We start from the raw sequence: 6,000 nt of genomic DNA on the forward strand, positions 1-6,000 counted from the left end.
ATATTTTATATATACATAATATATATATATTCTTTTTCAGATTCTTTTCCCTTATAGGTTATTACAAAATATTGAGTATAGTTCTCTGTTATACAGTAGGTCCTTGTTGGTTACCTATTTTATTTTATTTTATTTTTGGCTGTATTGCATGGCTTATGGGATCTTAGTTCCCTGACTAGGGATCGAACTCATGTCTACTGCAGTGGAAGTGCTGAGTCTTAAACACTGGACCACCAGGGAAGTCCCAGTGATGTAGTTTATGTATAGTTGTGTATATATGTTAATTCCAAACTCCCAACATATTCGTCCTTAATAAATGATATTTTGGTGTGCTGTCCAAGAAACAAACCCCCCACTTTTAACATGGTTTCTCTGAGAAACTAGGTTTTTGTGTTACAAATACTCTAAAGCAAAACTTGGTTGGGTCTTCAGGTCTTTCTTTCCACATGGCAGAGTGACAGTGATGTTGTTATTGATTTAGTAAGTAAACTTTTCTTGCAAAAGCACTGGTAGGCATTTTAAGGATGTTCTTAAGACTTATACAAACTTAATATTTTTTCCTTAAATTTATGTAACCATTTTAGTTTAATATTCCAACCTGAAACTGTATGAAACTTTCTTTTCTATAGCACAAATATCTGCCTGCTATGAATGTTGACAAGTCCAGGAGCAGAGTTAAAGTTGGTGAAGAAGAAAAACTTCGGGAATGAAGGAGTATAGGAGGGGCTGTCTAAAGGTGTTCATGACAATGTGCCAGGAAAACTAGCTAAAAATAAAAGTTTTCTTGGTAAATTTTGTGTATGAGCTGCTTCATCTTTCTGTCCATGGCATGGCATCTGTAGGACTGTAACAAGGCTTTTAATAAATAGCAGTGGAGGTGGGCAAGAGGGACAAAAAGAGCAGGTGCAAATAAAAGTCTAGCTCAGTTAGAAAAAAAAAATGCCACCCAAGATTTTACCCTAAATTGAAACATTTGCAAACATTTAGAAAATTAAATTCTCAAATCGTGGGTAAGCGTTCGAATCAGTCTTTAAAATGCAAATCCATATGCTGTACAGTGCCTTAGGCTTGGAAGACTACAGTTTTCAGAATCTATAAGCTCCAGTTTTCCAGAACCAAAAATAAGGACTCAGGCTCTGTCTTTGTGTCTAGCAATATTGACAGTAGGGATGCCTACTGCTTCCCTGGTGGCTCAGAGGGTGAACATCTGCCTGCAATGCAGGAGACCCAGATTCAATCCCTGGGTCAGAAGATCCCCTGAACAAGGGCATAGCTACCCACTTCAGTATTCTTGCCTGGAGAATTCCATGGGAAGAGACTGCAGTGCATGGGATCACAAAGAGTTGGACATGACTGAGTGACTAACTTTCACACTTTTCACTTTTCATGGCTCCTGCTATAAGAAACAGAAACCTCAGCTAACAGGGGTTATCATGGTGTTTGCTCAAATATTTAAAAAAAAGTTAGGAGATAGATGGCTACTAGGGTTTGTTGAAAAACTTGATGATATGAAGGACAGTTTGTTTAATGCCCTTGGTCTTTTTCCTCATGACTGTTGCCTCATGGTTGCAAGATGGTTGCTATAGCTCCATACATTACTTCTAGATTGAAGGCAGAGAAGAAGGAAAACTAACCACATCTTTTCCTTTTATCAACAAAGCAAAAATCTTCCAAGGAGACCCAGCCAATTTCTGCTTATATCTCATTGGTCAAACCGCTATTATCTGGCTACTCTTAACTGCAAAAAAGGCCGGAAACAAGCCTTTGTAGCCTCTATAATGTAAATAACAGGGAAAAGGAATTAGAAATTTCTTGTGGATTGGCTAGCAAGTATCTGCCTTAGACAATAAGAATATCTGCAAGCAGGAATTAGTTAAACAAAAGCATTCAACATGAGAATTGAAACCAAAATCAGACTTTTCATTCTTTTCAGTTTTTCACCTCTGAATTTCATAAGTAATGCATGAATACCTGGAATATTATCAAGTAAATCCAGGACATGATATCATTTTACCACAATATACTCCAATATATGTCTCCAGAAGAGGACTTTAAAAATTAATATACTAATAAAGCTATTGTAACATGAAACAAAATCAAGAATACTATTTTACTCTGATATTGAAACTAATAAGAACCTGTAAAGTTTAGAGGCAACTAGTACCCCCACTCACCCCAAGAAACATCCAAGACTGAGAGCTTTTAAAAGCTTTGCTGATAAAACTAGAATATTCTTTAAGAAATTGCAAAAAGTATTGACCAAATTTCACCAAGAATAATGCCTAATTCATACATTCATTCATTTATTTAAGAGCACAATCCTAGATTTGGGGATTCAGAGATGGACAGGAATCATAGTCTATTAAAATCAACCCTGATTTAAGGGTTACGTGGAGTGTGATTTAGTGAATGGAGTTGAGTGGAAAAGTTAACTGTCTGCGTGCATTTTTTTTTTTTTTTAATTTGGCTGTGCCAGATCTTAGTTGTGGCATTCAGGATCTTCAATCTTTGTTGTGGCATGTGAACTCAGTTGCAGAATGTGGGATCAAGTTACTGGACCAGGAGTCCAACCAGACCCCCAGCATTGGGAGGGCAGAGTCTTAGGTACTTGACCGCCAGGGAAGACTCTACAATGCAGTCTTAACAGGGAAGAGTCAAAGACTGAGAATGTGTCAGTGGGCTGTGTCTACTGTACAATTATTGGAAGGTGCTTCTTATTCTAACAATTAATACCTAACAATTAGTATCTAAACAGAAACACTGTTAGTACAAAAGAAAAAATTTTAAATTAAAAAACTAAAGGAATGTGCTTTAAGAAAATACACTTGGGAATTTCCTGAAGGTCCAGTGGTTAAGACTTGGCACTTTCACTGCCATGTGCCTGGGTTTGATCACTGGTTGAGGAAACAAGATCCTGCAAGCCGCATGCTAAAGCCAAAAAAAGGAAATACACATTTTTGCTCAAATTCTATATTTACCAAGACAACTTTGTTCCCAAGTATTTTCTGAGTAGGTCTATAAACAAAGTTTTTCAGAGGCCAATAATATACGCCCATCTTGCTTTACTTTTCAATGCATAACTTACTATATTGATATATTCTCCAAGTTTGTTTAAAATCAATTAGCCCTCTGAACCTGGTCATCTTTATGTAAACTGACAAAAAGAAGGTTCTGAATCCATCAATTGCCAATCAAAACCCTGAACAGAATTCTTGCAAAGGGCAGAGTGACTTGGAGGCCCAGCCTGACACAGTCTGGAGCTATGCCCTCACGCCCTCAGGTCTACTGTGCAGCTCTGGGAGGCAGGCCTGTAACTGCATTCCAGCTATACCATTCACTAGCTATGGAATCTTGGACAAAGTATAAAATCTCTCTCATCCATAGTTTCTTTATCTTTAAAATGAAGATATTCTTGATGTTTAAAAAAAGAGAAAGAGAATAGGCCCCAAACTGACCCACATATGCTAAGCCCCATGTCACCAAACTGGGACTTAATACTTAAAATTACAGTGTTGGCTTCTCCCAAGAATGGAACTTTAATTCAGGTGATCTGGAATTACCTGGTTAGCACTACTTGCAATTCAGTTCTAGAGGGCTTTGAAACTATGGTGCTGGAGAAGGCACCCAGAGTTTGAGCAAGCTCCAGGAGTTGGTGATGGACAGGGAAGCCTGGTGTGCTGGCAAAAAGTCAGACACAACTGAGCGACTGAACTGACTGACTGATGGCTGATTCATGTTGGTATACAGCAGAAACCAACACAATATTGTAAAGCAATTATCCTCCAATTAAAAATTAATAAATTTTCTTAAAAAAAAAAAAGAAAGAAAGACACTCCTGCTTCTGTTGGTTTTGAAGATGGGAGGGGGCCATTAGGCTGTGGGCAGCCTCTAGAAACTGGAACAGACTGGAAGTAGCATCTCCCCTAGAACTTCCTAAAAGAAACAGGCCCACTGACACCTTGATTTTAGTTCAGTGACACATATGTCAGATTTTCAGCATAAAGAACTGTAAGATAATAAATGTATGTTGTTTGAAGTCACTAAGTTTATGGCCATTTGTGACAGCAGCAATAAAAAACTAACACATCTATCTAATTGGTTGCTGTGAAAATTAAATCAGATAAAATTTATAAGCCTTTTTACATTGTGTTGGCATATAGTAATCATCTAATAATTAAGAGTAGAACATAGGCTTCCCTGGTGGCTCAGTGGTAAAGAATCCACCTTCATACAGGAGACGGGGTTCAATCTCTGGGTCAGGAAGATTCCCTGGTGAAGGAAATGGCAACCCACTCCAGCATTCTTGCTTGGAAAATCCCATGGACAGAGGAGCCTGTCGGTTTACAGTCCACGAGTTCACAGAAGAGTCAGACATGACTTAGTGACTAAACAACAACAACAACATTATTAGAGTTAACATTCATTCATTCTTTCAATATTTATTAAGCTATGTGTCAAGCACTATGCTAGGTTCTTGAGATTCAATATAAAACAGAGCATAGTTATTTGTACCAAGGAGGCCATCTGAGGAGACAGTCACATCAACAGATCATTCTGATATAAAACATGTACAAATTATGTTTTTAAGTTTTAATATTTTATGATGTGTGACATCTTTGGGGGACTTTGCTAGCTGGGGAGGGACTGCTGCTCCCAGAGCTAGTTAATTCCTCGAAATTGTAACAACTTGTTGGACAGCCAGACTTTTATATACAAAAACCACCCAATCCCAAATCCATATCCCTAGTTGCCTACTTGTGGTTCTCTTTGATTGTTAATAAATGATATCCTTTGATTTCTATATTATTCAAGGGAGTGAAAGAACAAGAATGAAAGAACAGCTGAAAACATTATGCCATTAAAAAAAAAATCCCCTTTCCCTTAAAGCTATAGACATCAATACCATAGATTAGAGTTTTTGCTAGATTAGAGTTTTGGCTTTCTCTCTTCCTCTGTCTATGACCCCTTAACCTGATAGAAGGTGATGAGTGAGACCTTGACCCACTAATGGGCAGCCAGAGGAGATGAAGTCAGCAAGGACCTATCTGCCGATCATTCCCTAAGCAGGCCTGCATTGATCCATGGCAGAGAAGAGGCTCAGCCGTGCTTGCCCTGCACTGTGTCAGTCAGGGACTCATTATCAAAGTTCCATGTGTGACTCACTCACTGATGAAATTCCAGAGTCATGACATTTCCTGTGAGAAAAACAACACTGTGGGGAGTCTGACTGGTCAAGGCCAGAATGACCTGCTATTTTATATTCGCTGTCTCCTGCTGTCACAGTGGTGATTGCTTTGTGAATAATTCTGGAGACAAGAGTAGAGATTAAGAGCCAGTTCCCATGAGTCAGCAAAAAACAAATTAGAGGCCTTCCCTGTGGTCCAGTGGTTAAGAATCTGCCTGCCGATGCAGGGGGCATGGACATGGGTTCAATCTCTGGTTCAGGAAGATTCCACAGGCCGAGGGGCAGCTAAGCCCATACTCCACAACTATTGAAACTGTGGTAGAGCCTGAGAAACACAACTACTGAGCCTGCACTCCCTGGAGCCTGTGTTCCCCAACAAGAGAAGCCACATCAGTGGGAAGCCTTCACACTGCAACTAGAGGGTAGCCCCTGCTTCCTGCAACTAGAGAAAGCTGGTGCACAGCAACAAAGACCCAGCACAGCCAAAAATAATTATTTTTTTTCTAAAGAAACAAATTAGAGTATAAGCATGAATAGATGGTTGGATGTTATCACTGACGCGATGGACATGACTTTGAGCAAGCTCCAAGAGTTGGTGATGGACAGGGAAGCCTGGGGTGCTGCAGTCCATGGAGTCACAAAGAGTTGGACACGACTGAGCAACTGAACTGAACAAATAGTGGAGGTAACAAAAAGACTGCATCTTGCCAGACAGATACAGCTGGAGCGATATTCTGTAGCCATTCAGAATCTTGATTGCTAAATGCAGAGAAGAACCACCCAGTCCAGAAGTCTTTATCTTGACAAGAAAAGAA

The sequence above is a fragment of the Giraffa tippelskirchi genome, chromosome 2 (genome assembly GCF_054371585.1).
Source record: "Giraffa tippelskirchi isolate mGirTip1 chromosome 2, T2T-mGirTip1v1.2.pri, whole genome shotgun sequence".
In the NCBI taxonomy this organism is placed as follows: domain Eukaryota; kingdom Metazoa; phylum Chordata; class Mammalia; order Artiodactyla; family Giraffidae; genus Giraffa; species Giraffa tippelskirchi.